This window comes from Triticum urartu, chromosome 4A, assembly GCF_056163025.1.
Source record: "Triticum urartu cultivar PI428250 chromosome 4A, HENAU_Tu73, whole genome shotgun sequence".
NCBI classification, from domain to species: Eukaryota; Viridiplantae; Streptophyta; class Magnoliopsida; order Poales; family Poaceae; genus Triticum; species Triticum urartu.
In genome coordinates, this window is record NC_141876.1 from 17373463 (window position 1) to 17379462 (window position 6000).

Genomic DNA, 6000 nt, shown 5'->3' on the forward strand with positions numbered 1-6000 from the left:
GCAAGCTCAAGAGGTAGCACCATGCTAACAACATTTAATCTTGTTGGGTACATAAACGAGAGTGAACTAAATAAGTCACGTGGTGTTCCGTCAATATGCAACTCGTTGCATATTGAGCTCCACTTAATTTGTAGGGTTGTTTGTGCACTTTGCCATGACATGCCTCATTAAACCGGACATGCATCATACTTGTTTGCGCATCGTGCCATGCTTATGTGATGTTTGTTTACTATGTTGTTTGCTTTCTTTCTGGTGTACTTCTTCTCGGTAATCCTGTAACGTCGCGTTTGTGAGGATCCGTTCGACTTCGTCAGTTTGTCTTCTTCATGGACTCGTTCTTCTTCCTTGCGGGATTTCAGGTAAGATGACCATACCCTCGAAATCACTTCTATCTTTGCTTGCTAGTTGCTCGCTCTTTTGCTATGCCTATGCTGCGATACCTACCACCTGCTTATCATGCCTCCCATATTGTTAAGCCAAGCCTCTAACCCACCTTGTCCTAGCAAACCGTTGTTTGGCTATGTTACCGCTTTGCTCGGCCCCTCTTATAGCGTTGTTAGTTGCAGGTGAAGATTGGAGTTTGTTCCTTGTTGGAAAATGGATATTTGGTTGGGATATCACAATATCTCTTATTTAATTAATGCATCTATACACTTGGTAAAGGGTGGAAGGCTCGGCCTTATGCCAGGTGTTTTGTTCCACTCTTGCCGCCCTAGTTTCCGTCATATCGGTGTTATGTTCCCGGATTTTGCGTTCCTTACACGGTTGGGCTATAATGGGAACCCCTTGACAGTTTGCTTTGAATAAAACTCCTCCAGCAAAGCCCAACCTTGGTTTTACCATTCGCCACCTAGCCTTTTTCCCTTGGGAGTCGCACATCCCAAGGGTCATCTTTATTTTAACCCCCCCGGGCCAGTGCTTGTCTAAGTGTTGGTCCAAAACAGAGCCACTTGCGGCGCCACCTCGGGGAAACTTGAGGGCTGGTTTTAGCTGTACGTAGTGTTCATCCGGTGTTGCCCTGGGAACGAGATATGTGCAGCTCCCATCAGGATGTTGGCGCATCGGGCAGTCTTGCTGGACTTGTTTTACCATTGTCGAGGATGTCTTGTGACCGGGATTCCGAGCCTGATCGGGTCTTCCTGGGAGAAGGAATATCCTTCGTTGACCGTGAGAGCTTGTGATGGGCTAAGTTGGGACACCCCTGCAGGGATTTGAACTTTCGAAAGACATGCCCGCGGTTATGGGCAGATGTGAATTTGTTAATGTCCGGTTGTATAAAACCTGAAACTTAACTTAATTAAGATGCATCAACCGCGTGTGTTACCATGATGGTCTCTTTCCGGCGGTGTCCGGGAAGTGAACACGGTGTTGGAGTTATGCTTGATGTAGGTTGTTCTAGGATCACTTCTGGATCATAGTTGTTCGACCGTGCTTTTGCCTTCTCTTCTCGCTCTCATTTGCGTATGTTAGCCACCAAATATGCTAGTCGCTTGCTGCAGCCCACATCATACCTTTGCCTTTCCTATAAGCTTAAATAGTCTTGATCGCGAGGGTGTGAGATTGCTGAGTCCCCGTGACTCACATATACTTCCAAAACCAGCTTGCAGGTGCCGATGAAACCGTGCAGATGACGCAACCAAGCTCATGGAGGAGCTTGATGAAGATCTCGTTCATTGTGTTGTTTCGTTTCAGTTGATCAGTAGTGGAGCCCAGTTGGGACGATCGGGGATCTGTGTAGCTTTTGGGGTAGTCTTCTTTTATTTTGGTTCTGTAGTTGGACCTTGAGTGTATTTGGATGAATGTAATGCTTTATTCATGTATTGTGTGAAGTGGCGATTGTAAGCCAACTATGTATCTTTTTCCCTTATGTATTACATGGGTTGTGTGAAGATTACCTCACTTGCGACATTGCTTTCAATGCGGTTATGCCTCTAAGTCATGCTTCGACACGTGGGAGATATAGCCGCATCGAGGGCGTTACAAGTTGGTATTCAGAGCCAGGCTCGACTTAGGAGCCCCCTGCTTGATCGAATCGCTGGCGTTGTTGAGTCTAGAAAAATGTTTTGAGTCATTTAGGAATTATATATCGGAGAGTAGGATTCTTTTTACTCCTCAGTCCCTTCGTCGCTCTGGTGAGACATCCTGACTTAGAGTTTTGACTCTTCTCTTCTCAAATTTCACTAAATTTTTTTAGGATCACGCGGGTATCTTGGAATCGTTCCGATGGTTTTGTGACGAGAACATTGTTCTTGGTGCCTCCTGACATTTAGGGGTTGTGGCAGTGTCCCGGGGAGTTGAGCTCCGTGGTGTTGTTGTCACAATTTTATCGTTGAGATTCTGGAATACCTGAGTTTCGCCGACATCGAAAATCCCTTTTATGCAGTTGTTGGTGAGATAACCTCGACGCCACCCAGTACTGGGGCAGAAGTTCGGGAGTATTGCCATAACTCGTATAACGGATGCTTTTCGAAGGTTGAGGTAAATGATTTCCGAAGGTTTCTTGGTTATGTGTTGAAGGATGGATACAGCTAGATGTAGGATTTGTTAGTTTTGAGTGAGATTATTATGCTTCCCCTGTATCCCCAACACCTGGTTGCATAACCGGAAAATTTCGGGAGTTTATATGTGGGAGTTCAAGTAGTTCTTAGGATATCTTTCTGACAGATGTATGATATGAAATTGGGGTTCGACGTCTAGTGGTCCGCCTATTAACGGTTGGTTTTACAGTGGTCTCGTTGTGTCTTAAAGAGTCCTTGGCTATGCTGACTCAGGGACACTTCGTATGTCATGTGCACTGCCTTGTACATGATGGTGCTGTACGATCAAGCCCGTGTAGGCCCCACCACAAAAACTTCGGACGAAATCTCTATCATATGTTTGTTCCGGCTTATTCTGCAAGCCAATCCTTGGTTTTGTTTTGAGTTGTGATATTCAAGTTGCTTTAATGTCAAGTGTGGATTCCATGCCTTATCCTAAGTGGTGTTCTCATATTCCTATGTGAATACTAATCCTTCTCGTTTATTGAGATTGTCATGTCAATTCTTTTCACCGGCGTGTTTCTCTTCAAGTGGATCCGATCATTTCAACATCTGCAAGATCAAATATCAGTTCTTCTCAACGGTGTTTGTTTCATCTGTCTCCAAGTTGCCTTTGTTTTTCCCACCCACCCACCCTTTTTCTTCAAGAACTAAGATTTCTTTATCAAAGTATCTATATTATGATTATGAAGTCTCTCCATTCTTTTCCGTCAATGTTCTTACCCGGTGTTTCTCATGAAGATCCTAACGGAACCTCAAGTTCATCATTATTCATTCTCTTTCTTCTCAGGTGGAACCAATTCAAGCTTTGTTGATCATATCCCTTTCCTCGTGTCAAATGTTTTATCATACCGGTGCACCTCGTAATCATCCACTCCTCACTATTCATTTGTTCCGGAGTTTCGGAGATATCTCAGAAGATTCGTGTTTCCACTCTGCTTTCGTTATCCTTTCAAGCTCTTTCGAGATTGTTATCTCATTCAAGCCATTTAACTCAACCGGTGCATTATCTCTTTTAAATCATTCTATGGTGTTTCTTTTGAGTGGGACTGTAACGCCCTCGATGCGGCTATATCTCCTACGTGTCGAGGCACGACTTAGAGGCATAACCGCATTAAAAGAAATGTCGCAAGTTAGGCAATCTTCACAACATCCCATGTAATATAGATAATAAAAGGGGAGATACATAGTTGGCTTACACTCGCCACGTCAATCAAAGTACATAAATAGCATTACATCAAACAAACACTCATGGCCCGACTACGGTGCCAAAATAAAAGATAAACCCAACATGCGACACGGTCCCGATCGCCCCAACTGGGCACCACTACTGATCATCAGGGAAAGACACATAGTAACGGCGTGAGTCCTCGTCGAACTCCCACTTGAGCTCAAGCGCGTCATCTGGAACGGAATCGTCAGGCCCTGCATCAGGTTTGGAAGTAATCTGTGAGCCACAGGGACTCAGCAACCTCGCACCCTCGCGATCAAGACTATTTAAGCTTATAGGTAAGGCAAGGCAAATATGTGGAGCTGTAGCAAGCGACTAGCATATATGGTGGCTAACCTGTTCGCAAAAGAGAGCGAGAAGAGAGGGCGAAGCGCGAACGAATAACTAGAGAACAACCTGCGACAAGCATTACTCCAACACCGTGTTCACTTCCCGGGCTCCGCCGAGAAGAGACCATCACGGTAACTCACACAGTTGATTCATTTTAGTTAAGTTAAGGTTCAAGTTATCTACAACCGGACATTAACAAATTCCCATCTGCCCATAACCGCGGGCACGACTTTCGAAAGTTCAAATCCCTGCAGGGGAGTCCCAACTTAGCCCATGACAAGCTCTCACGGTCAATGAAGGAATAGACCTTCTCCTGAGACGTTCCGATCAGATTCGGTATCCCGGTTCTACAAGACACTTCGACAAGTTAAAACAAATCCAGCAACACCGCCTGAATGTGCCGACAAATCCCGATAGGAGCTGCACATATCTCGTTCTTAGGGCACACTCAGATGAGCGCTCCATACAACTAAAACCAAACCTCGAGTTTCCCCGAGGGGGCGCTGCACAGGACTCTAGTTTGGACCAACACTCAGAGGAGCACTGGCCCAGGGGGGTTTAAATAAGATGACCCTCGGGCTCCGGAAACCCAAGGGAAAAATAGGTTAGGTGGCAAATGGTAAAACCAAGGTTGGGCATTGCTGGAAAGGCTTTAATCAAGGTGAACTATCAAGGGGTTCCCATTATCATCCAACCGCGTAAGGAACGCAAAATCCGGGAACATAACACCGATATGACGGAAACTAGGGTGGCAAGAGTGGAACAAAACACTAGGCGAGAGGCCGAGCCTTCCATCCTTTACCAAGTATATAGATGCATTAAGATAACAAGGCAGTATAATGATATCCCAACAAGTAAATAATGTTCCAACAAGGAACGGTCTCCAATCTTCACCTGCAACTAGCAACGCTATAAGAGGGGCTGAGCAAAGCGGTAACATAGCCAATCAATGGTTTGCTAGGACATGGTGGGTTAGAGGTTTGACATGGCAATTTGGGAGGCATGATAAGCAAGTGGTAGGCATTGTAGCATAGGCATAGCAAAAGAGCAAGCATCTAGCAAAGCAAAGATAGTAGTGATTTCGAGGGTATGATCATCTTGCCTGCACAGTTGTCAGAGTTGACTGGATCCTCGAAAGCAAACTCAACGGGCTCCTCGTTAGCGAACTTGTCTCCCGGCTCTACCCAAACAAGACAAACAAGCAACAAGGACACAATCAACCACGTGCAAAGCTCAAACAACATGATGCAAAGATGATATGCTATGCGGGATGCGATGCGGGATGCATATGCAAGATTTGACAAGGGATGCATGAACCTGGCCTCAACTTGGAAATCCAAGTGTGCCACTGGAAAGATGAGATGAAATCTCTTGAAAACGATATAAAGAACGCCGGAATCGGAGTTACGGTTTGGAAATGGCAAGCAATTCAAATATGGCACCGGTCTGCGATATACAGCACGTAGCCATCTAAATGCAACAAGATGAACATGCTACAGCACTCAAACATGGCATCAAAATACATGGCAGGGATCCATTCATGATGCTTAACAAAAGAGGAACACTGAGCTACGGCCAATTCATCCATTAACAGGTTCAAACAAGCATGGCAAAAATGCATTTGGTAAACAGATTTCAGACTTAGTGAAATTAACACTTGTCTGGAATTTCATATCAGATAGCACACTTCGGAGCATGAAAACTATATGCTACAGGACCTGAACATGGCAAAGTAAAGCATGGCATGGAGCTACTCAAAGCGCTTAACAAAAGTCCCTTAGTGACCTTGAGCCAAAAGGGATCAGAAAATGCAATTGCAGCATGTGAACATGGCAAAAACATAATCAGATCACAGACTTAGTGAAAACTGGAACATGCAAAATCAGATATCAAGTAGGCATG